The sequence below is a fragment of the Musca autumnalis genome, unplaced genomic scaffold (genome assembly GCF_047663935.1).
Source record: "Musca autumnalis isolate F117 unplaced genomic scaffold, ASM4766393v1 scaffold_2, whole genome shotgun sequence".
Classification (NCBI taxonomy): domain Eukaryota; kingdom Metazoa; phylum Arthropoda; class Insecta; order Diptera; family Muscidae; genus Musca; species Musca autumnalis.
The window spans coordinates 179,639,280-179,655,066 of NW_027411755.1; the positions used below are offsets into that span (position 1 = coordinate 179,639,280).

The window sequence follows — 15,787 nt, forward strand, 5'->3', positions numbered from 1 at the left end:
AGGATGTGTTCCATTTATAGCAGACACATCTAGGAGGTCTCCTATCTATAGAAGACTCATTTAGTAGTTATTCGATCTATAGAAGACCCCTTTAGGGAGTCTTTTATCTGTTGAAGAACCTTTTTAGAGGTCGTCTATCTATAGAAGACCTCTTAAGGAGGTCTACTATCTATATAAGATCCCTTTAGGAGATTTTCTATCCACAGAAGACCCCTTTAGGAGGTTTTCTATCTTTAGAATCCTCCTTTAGCATGTCTATAGAAGAAACCTTTAAGAGGTCTTCCTTCTACAGAAGAACACTTTAGGATATCTTCTATCTATAGAAGAACACTTTATGAGGTCTTCTAAATATAGAAGAACCCTTTTAGGAGGTCTTCTTTAGAACCCTTTAGAAGGTTTCTATCTATAGAAGACACCTTTAGGGGGTATTCTATCTATAGAAGACTCCCTTAGCAGGTCTTCTATCTATAGAAGACCCATTTAGGAGGTCTTCTATCTATAGAAGACCCCTTTAGGAGATCTTCTATCTGTAGAAGACCCCTATAGGAGGTATTCTATCTATAGAAGACCCCAACAGGAGGTCCTTTACCAATAGAAGACCCCTTTATGAGGTCTTCTATCTATAGAAGACTCCTTTAGCAGGTATTTTACCTGTAAAACATAGAATAACCCTTAAGGAGGTCTTCTATCTATAGAAGACCCCTTTAGGAGGTTTTCTATCTCTATAGAAGAACACTTTAGGAGGTTTTCTATCTACAGAAGACCTCTTTAGGAGGTCTACTATCTATAGAAGACCCCTTTAGGAGGTTTTCTATTTATAGAAGACCCCTTTAGGAGGTTTTCTATCTATAGAATAACACTTTAGGAGGTCTTCTATCTATAGAAGACCCCTTTAGGAGGTCTCGTATCTATAGAAGACCCCTTTAGGAGGTCTTCTATCTATAGAAGACACCTTTAGGAAGTCTTCTATTTATAGAAGACCCCTTTAGCAGGTCTTCTGTCTATAGAAGAACCCTTTAAGAGGTCTTCTATCTATGGAAGAACCCTTTAGAAGGTCTTCTATCTATAGAAGAACACTTTAGGGGGCCTTCTATCTATGGAAGAACCCTTTAGAAGGTCTTCTATCTATAGAAGGCACCTTTATCGATAGTAGACCCCTTTAGGGAGTCTTCTATCTATAGAAGACCCCTTTAACAGGTCTTCTATATATAGAAAAACCCTTTAAGAGGTCTTCTATCTATAGAAGAACCCTTTAGGAGGGTATTCAATTGATAGAAGACCCATTTAGGGAGTCTTCTATATCTAGAAGACTTTTTTAGCAGGCCTTCTATCTATATAAGACCCCTTTAGAAGGTCTTCCATCTATAGAATACCCTTTTAGGAGGTCTTCTATCTATAAAACCCTCCTTTAGGAGTTGTTCCTTCTTTAGAAGCCCCTCTAGCAAGTCTTCTATCTATAGAAGACACGTTTAGGAGGTTTTCTGTCTCTAGAATAAACCTTTATGATGTCTTCTACCTATAGAAGACTCCACTAGCAGGTATTTTATCTATAGAAGACACGTCTAGGAGGTCTTCTTCTATAGAATAACCCATCAGGAGGACTTCTATCTATAGAAGATCCCTTTAGAAACTCTTCCATATATAGAAGACCCCTTTAGGAGGTCTTCTATCTGTAGAAGACCCCTATAGGAGGTCTTCTATCTATAGAAGACCCCTACAGGAGGTATTTACCTATGGAAGACCCCTTTAGGAGGTATTCTTTCTATAGAAGACTCATTTAGCAGGTATTCTACCTGTAGAAGACACCTTTAGAAGGTATTCTGTCTATGTAATAAGCCTTCTGATATCTACTATCTATAGAAGACTCCTCTAGCAGGTCTTCTATCTATAGAAGATACCTTTAGGAGGTCTTCTATCTATAGAAGACCCCTTTAGGAGGTCTTTTATCTGCAGAAGACCCCTTTAGTAGATCTTCTATCTTTAGAAGACCCCTTTAGTAGGTCATCTATCTATAGAAGATCACTTTAGAAGGTCATTTACCTGTAGAAGATCCTGTTAGGAAGCCTTCTATCTGTAGAAGACCTCTTTAGGAAGTCTTCTACCTATAGAAGACCCATTTAGGACGTCTTCTATCTATATAAGACCCATTTAGCAGGTATTCTACCTATAGAATAAGCCTTTATGATGTCTTCCATCTATAGAAAACCCATTTAGGAGGTCTGCAGAAGACTCCTATAGGAGGCCTTCTATTTTAGAAGACTCCTATAGGATGCCTTCTATCTTTAGAAGACTCCTTTAGTAGGCCTTCTATCTGTAGAATACCCCAATAGGAGATCTTCTATCTATAGAATACCCCTTTAAAAGGTATTCTATCTATAGAAGACCCCTATAGGAGGTCTTTTACCCATAGAAGATCTCTTTAAGAGGTCTTATATCTATGGAATACCCCTTTAGAAGGTCTTTTATCTATAGAAGATCCCTTTAGGAGGTCATCTATCTATAGAAGATCACTTTAGGGGGTCATTTATCCGTAGAAGATCCTGTTAGAAAGTCTTCTATCTGTAGAAGACCACTTTAGGAAGTCTTCTATCTAAAGAAGATCCTTTTAGGAGGTCTTCTGTCTATAGAAGACCCCTTTAGGGATCTATCTATGGAAGACCTCTCTTCTATCTATAGAAGACCTCTTTAAGAGGTCCCTTTTAGAGGTCTGCTTTCTACAGAAGACCCTTTTAGGAGGGCTTCTACATACACATGACGCTATCTTCGGAAGACCCCTTAGGAGATCTCCTATTCATAGGAGACCTCTAAAAGAGGTCGTCTGTCTGTAGAAGACCCTTTTAGGAAGTCTGCTATCTATAGAAGACTTCTTAGGAAGCCTCTATTTATAGCAGCCATCATTAGGAGGTCTTCTGTGGACCTCTTTTTTAGTTCTTCTATCTATGGCAGACCTCTTTTGGAGGCCTTCTATCTATATCAGATATCTTCTATCTATAGCAAACCTCTTAATGTTGTCTCTGCCTATAGAAGACTTCTTTAGGAAGACTTCTATCTTCAGAATACCCTTTTAGGAGGTCTTCTTTCCACGGAAGACCCCTTAAGAGATCTTCTGTTTATAGAAGACTCGTTAGAAGATCTCATATTTATATAAGGCCACTTATGCGATCTTTTATCTATATCAGATATATAATACCACTTATGGATGTCTTCTATCTGTAGAATACCCTTTTAGATACATTCTACCTTTAGAAAAAGCCCTTAGGAGGTCTTCTATCTAGGAGGTCTGTTATCTAGAGAATACCCCTATAGGAGATCTTTTATATACAGAAGACCCCTGTATGTGGTGTCCTATCTTCAGAACACCCCGTATGAGATCTCCTAATTATAGAAGATCCTTAGGCGATTTTGTATCTATAGCAAACCCCACAAAGAGATCGTCTGTCTGTAGAAGACACCGTTAGTAAGTCTTTTATCTATAGAAGACCCTTTTAGGAGGTCTTCTATCTACAGATGTTCTATCTTCAGTAGACCCCTCTTTTGGAGGTTTACTATTTGTAGCAGACCTCTTTAAGAGGTCTTCTTCCAAACGTATATTAAGCTCGAACAACATCTTTGAGTACATCCCTTACAAAAATTCAACTGGTCGTCTACAGTGCCTCAATGTTTATTCAATTTACTTTTCAACACGTGTTAAAAATGATACCCCTTTTAATATTCTAATCCACACCTACCATACTATCAAAATCGATGGGATTGCCGGGACGCAAGCTTTCGTTGGTGCCAAATTGTGAATTTTGTTTAAAATATTCTCGATATTCATCCCAAACGTTATTATAATCAACAGCTACTTGGGCCAAAGAAACATTTTCCCCACCATATTCCAGGGGCATATACTTTAGAGGTACCAAATCGTATAACTTGTGCATATTATCCTTGGTATAAATATGTATCTGAAAACAACAGGAAAATTATTATAAGGACAAAGAACACAAATGAAAATCTGTTGTATAATGTCCTTACCCTCTTTCGTAGTTTCTCCGATACCATTGGTAATAGATTTTTAAAGAATGTTTCCGCAACAGTGGAAACATTTATAAAACACCATGCCTTAATACGCAGTGGCAAGGCCTCTTCACAGTAGGCTACTTCACGTTTTAGAACACCCGGGCTAAATTGCAGAAAGTGGTCAGCAGTGGCGTTCAAATCGATAATGTAAATCAAACCATTTACACAGGCGTACGGATCATTTAGCATCAGCATCTGATGCATTATGTTACAGTATAACATAACATCGTCTACCTTGAATTTTTCAATATTATAATTCATGCGAAAGAAAACAATACGTGGACCGGTTTCATTAAGGGGATTGGGTAGAGGTAGAAATACACTGAAAATTTAAAATATAAAATTGCAAAATTGGTAAATAACGTAATCAGTACGCTCCCAATAACTCACCCCTCATTGTGAACATCCCTAAATGTTGGATTATCCAAATCATTGCAGACCATAATTTCAGGATATTTTGTGATGATGCTGTAGTAAAAATCCAATTTTTCTTTGGCCTCTTCCAGGTTGTATTTGCAACCTCTTAAAAATTGTATCAACCATTGATCATCGGTGCGGGCTTTCAAATGGGGCTGTTGTGAAATCCATGTCTTCAAAGCCTCTAAATCATTTGGTATTCTTGATGACACTTCTCCCAATTCTTCTATGGCTACTTTTTGCAAATCTGCACTAAGAGGTTTTATATTGGAAGACATTATTTGGTGATCAAATGGCTACAACGTCTGCGAAGCAACTGAGTTGGTCTATCTATCCAAAACGAAGTGACTTGGTTTTTTGAGTAGTTGTCTATTGCTGGAACTTCCATTAAAAATTCTAAACAGCTGTGTAAATACTACCTATGAGGCTTCACAGTATTTCTGCATCTATTGTTTTGTACATGTGTGTACTGAACGCCATTTGCATTTCTAAAGAGAATGGCAAAATTTGGTTAAAAATAATTGCAATTGAAAGCATATCTGTTAAGGTTGTCAACGGCTCTATAATTAATTAGCCAATACCCTACCAACATTTTTGAAAATTTTGGATAGCTTAACGATATTCTGGGATTCGCGGGGATTATCAATTCAATCGCGGAAGAGCGCACCTACCGATCATTCGCGAATACCCAACATAAAGTAACTTTGTCCGGGAAGCGAATCCCGAGGAAGAATCGCAGATTAATCATATGGAAGATCATTAGAAGATTAAAATTTAAAGAAAACAGTAAAAAAGAATAGAATTCTTCTCTCTCTTCTTCCAGATGAGTATTCTGTTATTCTCTAGGACGATCATTTGACAAATCTAAGACAAAAATGTAAACAATCATCTGTTTCTCTTCTAGAAGAGTATTCTCTTATTCTCCACGATTATTTGACAAACTTAAGAAAAAAATGTAAACAATCGTCAAATGATCGCCGTTGCGAATCACAGAACATTAATCTGAGCAAACAATCTTCCACAATTCTCCAAAAAATTCTTTAACAAGTCTTCTCCCATTAGGATTGCTTCTATCTATACAATACCCCTTAGCAGATTATCTGTCTATAAAACACTCTTGTAATACGCCTTTTGTAGGTCTTACATGTGTTGAACACCCATTTCTAGATGACCCCTTTAGTTGGTCTTCTATCTATAGACTTTATGTCTACTTAAGAAGGTCTTCATTTAGGCTACATTCCATATATAAGGTGATGCCTAGATGGAAGACTTGGTCTTCTGGAGATCAAAGATCCCTTTTGTACATAAATCAACCCCCTAGTAGCTGTATAGACAACCACATTACGAGTTCTTTGATCTCTAGAATATCACTTTAGAAAGTCTTCAATCTATGGAATACACCTTTAGGAGGTTTTCTATTTGGAGAAGACCCCTTCCTTTCACAGAAAAAATTGTAGCCATTTGATAAAACAAATAAAAAATCTGAGTAATTTTTAATTGATTGTTACCATTAAAGGTAATGTTCATATTGAAAATCGTCGATAAACAAATTGTAGTTTTCGTTAGAAATTATTTTGATAAAGCAATTCTCATATTAACAAAGAATTTTGTTGAATTTTTTTTTCAATCGATAAAATACTTTCCATATTAACAAACTGGTTGTTAATTGTCACATATACAATAAGGTTTGTTAAATATCAAAGTAAATGTCGATAAAAATATGTTCATATTTACAATTATTTTGTTGTTTTTTTTTTTGTTTTTGTTAAATACAAACCCAAAAGCCACAAAAAGATAGACACATACACACACATTTATAAATGGTGGCGGTTGCTTCTTTTATTGAAATGTATAGAAATACCAAACACAAAAGCAACAACAGACACTAGGTATATACACAATTACGTACAAGAAATAACAAATGAAAGAGAAAGGGAATGGAACAATTTATAACAAAAGCAAAAAGTAATAATTTAAATAGAAGAAAACAATTAAAACACTTTTAAATAAAATAAATACAGGAATTGAACGCTTCTCGTTAGTTATGAAATAAAACGAATCCTCCTGTTAAATTAAAAATCATCAGCGGAAACTCGGCATCTGGAATAAAATGTAATAAATAGACACAGCATATTTCAAATATATAAAATAGTATTACCGTGCGATTGCTTCTTCGTCCAATAAAGTATTCCCATTCTCTTTTTGCCGATTTTTGGATTCAATTACAAAATTTGGTTCCAATCATATGTATAAGCACCATTAATTGCACATTAACACTGATATATTTTCACACTTTTTCATCTTATCACAGCGAACGTCTTAAACAAACTGCCACCAAACTGTTGATTAAAAAATAAATGCTTCTTGCATTATCGAAACAGAACAAAACAGATTTTTCTTTTCCCTTTCTCTTGTTAGGTTCGTAAAAACAACAAACCAATGTTTTAATATGCATACAAGCACTCACCGGGGCAACAAGTAGATAAACTAAACGCCAGACACACGTTCCCTCCATGCCGCAAAAATGTCATACCCATGCTTTGAATAAACATAGGAACGACACACACAAACACAGCACATTGTTGTAACGGGAAATCTCTCTATGCCATAAAAAGTTATTTTCTCTGTGACAAACGTTGTAAACCATTATAACAACAAATATTGGTTAAACAACTTAAACAAATTTCAATGAATTATTTGTTTGAAATCGTTTACCGATCGGTTTTTAGTAACATTTTCATGTTTGATAAATATTTTCCCAATATGTTTGTAATATTTTATCGACATTCGACAAAAATATGGTGATTAAACTTTTAATCAAAATTTTCGGGGTGGTTTTTTTCTGTGTTAAGGAAGTCTTCTATCTATAGCAGACCTTTCAAGGAGATCGTCCATCTATAGAAGATAACTGTAGGATGTCAAACCTCTATATAATACCACTTTAAAAGCTCTTCTATCCGAAGAAGAACCATTAATCAGATGTTCTATCTACAGAAGACCCCTTCAGGAGGTCCTCTTTCTATAGATGATCCCTTATGGAGGTCTCTACAGAAGACGTCTTTGGGATGTCCCCTGTCTACAGAAGTTCCCTTTAGGAAGACTTCTCCCCCTAAGAGATCCCTTTAGAAGTTTCTTAATAACGTCTTGCATCTATCGCAGCCCTTCTGTCTATAGAAGACCCCTTTATCAGGTCTTCTATAAACAACACCTTTTAGGAAGTCTTTTAGCTACCTTTAGCAGGTCTCCTATCTTCAGAAGACCCCTTAGGAAATTTCCTGTTTATAAAAACCATTTAGGCGGTCTTCTATCTATGGAAGTTCCCTTAAGGAGACCTTTTGTCTATAGCATACCTCTCAAGTAGGTCGTCTGTCTATAGAGGACCACTTTTGTAGGTCTTCTTTCCATATACGACTACTGTAGAAGGTCTTTTATATATAGGTTATGACATTAAGTGGACTTCTTTTTATAGAAGATCCACTTAGGAGGTCTTCTATGCTAGAAGATCCATTTGGGAGGTCTATAGATATAGGTGACCCCTTTAAGAGGTCTCCTACCTTTAGGAGGTCATCTCCCCATAGAAGGTCCCTTTAACCCTCCGTTGGACACCAGAGTCTGGCCAGGCCTTTTTCATTTTATTTTGTATTTTAAACTGGGTTACGATAAAGCTATGAACCTGAGATTCCAGCTAGCTTCATGAAATTTTCTTACCTTTCAAATGAAGGAAATATGAAGTCAAAAGGATCACCAGAAAAGGAGCTACAAGGATTTTTTGACATACATATCACATTCGTAACACATGAGTCTGGTCAGACCCCACCCATTTTTTATTGAAAATTTTCCGAAATTGTTCATAAAATTTGATTTTTCTTACATTATTTGACAAAATGAATACCCTTTTATGAAACTTGTCGCATTTCACCCTACCATGTCTTCAAAATTGCACAAAAAAAGGTCGCAAAGCAGGATATGGGTTTGAAATCAGTGAATGTACCACAACCTAAAAAAAAAATCCCTTGCAAATAAGGTTACACTTGTATTCTAGACAACTATACACGTAACTGGACTAATTAAACCCATTACTTAGCTTTTCTGCTTTTTTTGTGGGGTGGATTGGTCCAAATATAGGATTCTTCACATGAATTATAAGAAAATCCTTAGGATATATGCCTTTATTTACCTCTTGATATCATCATATTGCACTGGAATAAGCTGTAAAGTTATAAAATAGACACTCTTCATTCTGAATAATAGGCCAAAACTAAAATATAGTGCTTCAAAATGAAATATAAATAGGATTTTATTAAAGATTAGGGTCCTTTAAACATATTCTATAACTTTTTATATGAAAATGTTAAATAAGTTTCCTAAAAAAATGAAAATAATTATATGGGTCTGGCCAGACTCATGTGTTACGAATATGACAAACAATATTGGTGTCCAACGAAGGGTTAAGAGGTCCGTTTTTTTATAGAAGACCCATTTAAAAGGTTCTCTATCTGCAAAGGACCCTTTTCTATTTACAGAAGATCCGCTTAGAAGGCATTCTATCTTTAGAAGACCCCTTTAGGTGTTTTTCTATCTGTAGAATATTTGTTTAGGGGGCATTCTCCCTTTAGACGACCCCTTAGAGTTCTCCTAATCATAGAAGACCCTTTAGGCGGTCATCTATATCAGACTCTTCAATGAAATATTCTGTCTATAGGGGTCTCCTTAGGATGTTTTGTACATAATCCGTTTAGTTGTTCTACCTTTAGAAGGCCCTTTAGGATGTCTTCTATTTGTAGAATACCCCTGAGACTTCTCAAAGAAGAGGACCCTTCCGAAAGGATCCGTTTAGAAGGCTTTCTATATTTAGGAGACCCCTATAGGTGGTTTTTCTATCTGTAGAAGATCCGTTTAGGGTGGCATTGTCCCTTTAGCCGGCTCTTTAGAGTTCTCCTATTTATAGAAGACCTTTAGGCGGTCATCTATATCAGACTCTTTAAAGAAGTATTTTGTCTACAGGGGTCTCCTTAAGATGTTTTGTACATGACTATTTCTATAGAAGACCCCTTTAGGTCCATTTTTTTTCTATCTATTGAAGATCCCTTATGGAGGTCATCTCCCCACTAAAGGTCCGTTTTTCTATGGAAGGCCAACTTAAAAGGTCCTCCATCTGTAGAGAACCCTTTCAGGAGGTTTCTATCTATAGAAGATTCGTTTAGAAGGCATTCTATCTTTAGAAGACCCCTTTAGGTGGCTTTCTATCTGTAGAAGATCCGTTTAGGAGGCATTCTCCCTTTAGCCCACCCGTTAGAGTTCTCCTAGCGGGAGGTCATCTATATATATCAGACTCTTCAAATAAGTCTTTTATCTATAGGGGTCTCCTTAGGAACTTTTGTACATGACCATTTCTATAGAAGATCGATCTATAGAAGACCCCTTTAGGGCCTTTAGGAGGTCCGTTTTTCGATAAAGGCAAATTTATAAGGTCCTCTATCTGTAGAAGACCATTTCAGGAGGTTTTCTATCTATAGAAGATTCGTTTAGAAGGCATTCTATCTGTAGAAGATCCGTTTAGATGGCATTCTGCCTTTAGTCGGTTCCGTAGAGTTCTCCTATTTACATAATACCTTTAGGCGGTCTTCTATATCAGACTCTTCAAAGAAGTCTCTGTTCTGTGTCCTTAGGAGATTTTGTTCATGATCCGTTTAGTCGTTCTACCTTTAGAAGGCCCCTTAGGAGGTCTTCTATTTGTAGAATCCCCCTGAGACTTCTCGAAGAAGTCTTCTTTCTACAGAAGAGTCCCTTTAAGAAATTTTCTATATACAGAAGACACCTTTAGGAAGTCTTCTTTCTGAAGAAGACCCCTTTAAGAGGTTTTTATCTATAGAAGACCCGTTTAGGAGACATTCTACCTATAGACGGCATCTTAGAGGTTTCCTATTTACGTATAGAAGACCCCTTAGGCGGTCATCTATCTACTTCTCAAAGACGTCTCCTGTCAATAGAAGATTCCCTTAGGTCTCCTATATATATAACACCTCCTTCTGTATACAGAAGGCGCCTTTAGGAAGTCTTCAACCTTTAGAAAACCCCCTTAGGAGGTCTCGTATTTTATCTACGGAAGATCATCTATGCGATCTATCTATAGAAGGTCATTTTATGAGATCTTCTATCAATAGAAGATCAATTTAGGAAGTCTTATATCTACAGAAGACCCCTTATGGAGCTTTCCTATTTGTATAAGATCCGATTAGAAGACACTCTACCTTTGGAAAACCCCTTAGGAGGTCTACAATTTATAGAACACCGCTTTATGAGCTTTATCCTGTGTTTAGATGACTCTTTGGAAGTCCATATGTAGAAGACCCTTATCCATACAAGATAATTTTTAAAGGACTTCTGCTAAAGTAGGCAGTAAGAGACCCCTTTAAAAGGCGTTTTACATATGCAATCTTCTTCATAACGTCTCTTGTATATAAAATACCTCCACCCTTCTATATCTCTGTTGTGCCTACAAATTTCGCAAAATTTACATTGCATGTTGCAAAAAAACTTTGCGGTTGTTATTGGTGACAAAGTGCAATACTCCCATAAATCAATGCCAGGTGAAGCTTTTTGCACATTGTTGTAGTTTGTCCCCCACTAACTTAATTCCAATTTATTTTTGACTTGTTCTTGCTTCGAAGAAAAATGGGCTAGAGGGTGTCTTATTAAATAATGGAAGCAATTACAACGTTCTTGTGGTGGCACTTTTTTGTATATAAAAATGTTTCTTGTCCCTCCTGCTCTGGATCCAAAGGGACATAGTTTGCAACTATGTTTATTTGCTATAATTTCATTTTCTTCTTTCTCTTATTTCCAATTTTCCAAACTTTGTCATGGTGCATAAATGCGATAAAGAATGGCGTTGTTGCTCCACTTTTTTGGGAAGGGGAAGTTTTGCAATGAGTTCTTAGGCCAACCAGGGGTTGCGGTTAGCAAACTAAATCATTTTCAAGATATTTCAGAGTTGGTGTGATGCAGAAATTTTAATCAGTGTATCATTCTTGCAGTAAAATATATTTCTATCAAATGTCAAATTTTCTGTAGAAAAAAAAATCAACAATTTTCAAATATTCTGATACGAAAATCTGCGGTCTAATGGAACTTTTAATAAACACAAGCTCATTTTCCCTTCGTCAGTATTTTTATTGCTTAAATGCTTATTTTTCTGCGTAGTTGTAATGCGTTTATAAACAACAAACAATTTCTTTTGTTCATAGCAAAACGCAGTGCAATGAAACAGCATTTACTTGCCTTGGCGATTGACTGCAGAACATTTATAATTTAGCATTAAATTTGTAACGAAGTGTTAAAGTAATCAATAGTGCGTAACTGTTACGGCTGGTAGGCATAACAACCAGATAAGGCATATAGAGGCAAAAGACAACCAGACAAATGGACAGACATTCATCCACATAGACCTCTTGCCTTGCCATATGGAGAGGCATTGTTGCAATAAGTTAAATGATCAGTGGGTGCATTTTTGTTTATTTACAATTAAATTATTTTACTCGGGAAGTAATCGTCTGTTTTAAGTTGTAAACTCTCTTTTAAACGGGCAATGATATTTAAATATTTACACAAATATTGGACATGAATCATTACATGTAGAGGAGGAGGAGGGTTTGTTGTAAAGAAAAGCGAAAGCTGACAGAAGTCATGTACAAAACTGCAGATTGTGATCCTTATCTGATACTTTGTTTTTGATATGAAGAAACAGATGATGTTTTTCGAATAAAACTCGTTAAGATTCCACGAGTTTGGCGGTAATGCTCTGTCTCTCTTTGAATTTAGAGATCTACTATGCTTTCCCACCTCAAGAATACCGCTATAAGTGGGCTTCGATCACATTAAGGAACCTTCTAACAAGATATTAACCTTAAGAGCCTTTCCATCTACAGAAGACTCTTACAGCAGGCCTTCATTTTAAGTGTAAGCCTTTTAGTAGGAGTATATATTAGCCACCACGAACATCTCGAAGAGAAAATTGAAGACCTTTCTTAAATAAATGAGACGATTTAGTGTTTTGCCCTATGGATGACCGAGTCCAAACAGTAGGTTTATTGTGGTGTTCTGGTCAGGGGTTGAACCTCAGATCTTTTGCGAGCAAGGTGGGCATGTTCTATAGAAGACCCCTTTGTGTAGTCTCCCATCTACAGAACTTATATGTTTAACAGGTATTGACTGCAAACGAAATCCTTGAATTACTTGTTAAACTATCAACAAGGATGGTAAGCCTTATTCGTATCTATACTAGGATAAGAATTATCATCCTTGCACCCCAGGAAGCGGATCTTTGCCAGTAGGTTTAGAGTTTCTAGGGGGAGTTTCTCCACGTGCCATCACTTCGTTTGTTGCTATTTATAGAATTAGGACCCTTTCAGGTTACCTTGCGTAATCTTGTCACAATAGAGGGTGTTAATACCTCTATTGCATCGCTAAATTTAATCCAAGAATTCCCCTTTCCCGAATTCCCCTTTCCCGAATTCCTCTTTCCTTGAAAAATATTCTTTAAAAAATCCACGTTTCTTGGTCTGATGGTCCTTGAAAAATATTCTTTAAAAAATCCACGTTTCTTGGTCTGATGGTCCTTGAAAAATATTCTTTAAAAAATCCACGTTTCTTGGTCTGATGGTCCTTGAAAAATATTCTTTAAAAAATCCACGTTTCTTGGTCTGATGGTCCTTGAAAAATATTCTTTAAAAAATCCACGTTTCTTGGTCTGATGGTCCTTGAAAAATATTCTTTAAAAAATCCACGTTTCTTGGTCTGATGGTCCTTGAAAAATATTCTTTAAAAAATCCACGTTTCTTGGTCTGATGGTCCTTGAAAAATATTCTTTAAAAAATCCACGTTTCTTGGTCTGATGGTCCTTGAAAAATATTCTTTAAAAAATCCACGTTTCTTGGTCTGATGGTCCTTAAAAAATATTCTTTAAAAAATCCACGTTTCTTGGTCTGATGGTCCTTAAAAAATATTCTTTAAAAAATCCACGTTTCTTGGTCTGATGGTCCTTGAAAAATATTCTTTAAAAAATCCACGTTTCTTGGTCTGATGGTCCTTGAAAAATATTCTTTAAAAAATCCACGTTTCTTGGTCTGATGGTCCTTGAAAAATATTCTTTAAAAAATCCACGTTTCTTGGTCTGATGGTCCTTGAAAAATATTCTTTAAAAAATCCACGTTTCTTGGTCTGATGGTCCTTGAAAAATATTCTTTAAAAAATCCACGTTTCTTGGTCTGATGGTCCTTGAAAAATATTCTTTAAAAAATCCACGTTTCTTGGTCTGATGGTCCTTGAAAAATATTCTTTAAAAAATCCACGTTTCTTGGTCTGATGGTCCTTGAAAAATATTCTTTAAAAAATCCACGTTTCTTGGTCTGATGGTCCTTGAAAAATATTCTTTAAAAAATCCACGTTTCTTGGTCTGATGGTCCTTGAAAAATATTCTTTAAAAAATCCACGTTTCTTGGTGTGATAGTCCTTAAAAATATTCTTTAAAAAATCCACGCTTCTTGGCCTGATGGTCCTTGAAAAAATATTCTTTAAAAAATCCACGTTTCTTGGTCTGATGGCCCTTGAAAAAATATTCTTTAAAAAATCCACGTTTCTTGGTCTGATGGTCCTTGAAAAAATATTCTTTAAAAAATCCACGTTTCTTGGCCTGATGGTCCGTGAAAAAATATTCTTTAGAAAATCCACGTTTCTTGGTCTGATGGTCGTTGAAAAAATATTCTTTAAAAAATCCACGTTTCTTGGTCTGATGGTCGTTGAAAAAATATTCTTTAAAAAATCCACGTTTCTTGGTCTGATGGTCGTTGAAAAAATATTCTTTAAAAAATCCACGTTTCTTGGTCTGATGGTCCTTGAAAAAATATTCTTTAAAAAATCCACGTTTCTTGGTCTGATGGTCCTTGAAAAAATATTCTTTAAAAAATCCACGTTTCTTGGTCTGATGGTCGTTGAAAAAATATTCTTTAAAAAATCCACGTTTCTTGGTCTGATGGTCGTTGAAAAAATATTCTTTAAAAAATCCACGTTTCTTGGTCTGATGGTCCTTGAAAAAATATTCTTTAAAAAATCCTCGTTTCTTGGTCTGATGGTCCTTGAAAAATATTCTTTAAAAAATCCACGTTTCTTGGTCTGATGGTCCTTGAAAAAATATTCTTTAAAAAATCCACGTTTCTTGGTCTGATGGTCCTTGAAAAAATATTCTTTAAAAAATCCACGTTTCTTGGTCTGATGGTCCTTGAAAAAATATTCTTTAAAAAATCCACGTTTCTTGGTCTGATGGTCCTTGAAAAAATATTCTTTAAAAAATCCACGTTTATGGCTCTGATTGTCCTTGAAAAAATATTCTTTAAAGAATCCACGTTTCTTTGTCTGATGGTCCTTGAAGAAATATTCTTTAAAAAATCCACGTTTCTTGGTCTGATGGTCCTTGAAAAAATATTCTTTAAAAAATCCACGTTTCTTGGTCTGATGGTCCTTGAAAAAATATTCTTTAAAAAATCCACGTTTCTTGGTCTGATGGTCCTTGAAAAAATATTCTTTAAAAAATCCACGTTTCTTGGTCTGATGGTCCTTGAAAAAATATTCTTTAAAAAATCCACGTTTATGGCTCTGATTGTCCTTGAAAAAATATTCTTTAAAGAATCCACGTTTCTTTGTCTGATGGTCCTTGAAGAAATATTCTTTAAAAAATCCACGTTTCTTGGTCTGATGGTCCTTGAAAAAATATTCTTTAAAAAAATCCACGTTTCTTGGTCTGATGGTCCTTGAAAAAATATTCTTTAAAAAATCCACGTTTCTTGGTCTGATGGTCCTTGAAAAAATATTCTTTAAAAAATCCACGTTTCTTGGTCTGATGGTCCTTGAAAAAATATTCTTTAAAAAATCCACGTTTATGGCTCTGATTGTCCTTGAAAAAATATTCTTTAAAGAATCCACGTTTCTTTGTCTGATGGTCCTTGAAGAAATATTCTTTAAAAAATCCACGTTTCTTGGTCTGATGGTCCTTGAAAAAATATTCTTTAAAAAATCCACGTTTCTTGGTCTGATGGTCCTTGAAAAAATATTCTTTAAAAAAATCCACGTTTCTTGGTCTGATGGTCCTTGAAAAAATATTCTTTAAAAAATCCACGTTTCTTGGTCTGATGGTCCTTGAAAAAATATTCTTTAAAAAATCCACGTTTCTTGGTCTGATGGTCCTTGAAAAAATATTCTTTAAAAAATCCACGTTTCTTGGTCTGATGGTCCTTTAAAAAATATTCTTTAAAAA

The 15,787-nt window shown here is 35.5% G+C and overlaps 1 protein-coding gene across 1 annotated transcript in view; it reads left to right on the forward strand.

Annotated features, from left to right (window-relative positions):
• Positions 1–15,787, forward strand: part of Btk (tyrosine-protein kinase Btk29A) — a 533,208-nt gene that overhangs the window by 284,759 nt on the left and 232,662 nt on the right. The gene's annotated exons all lie outside the window — the stretch shown is intronic.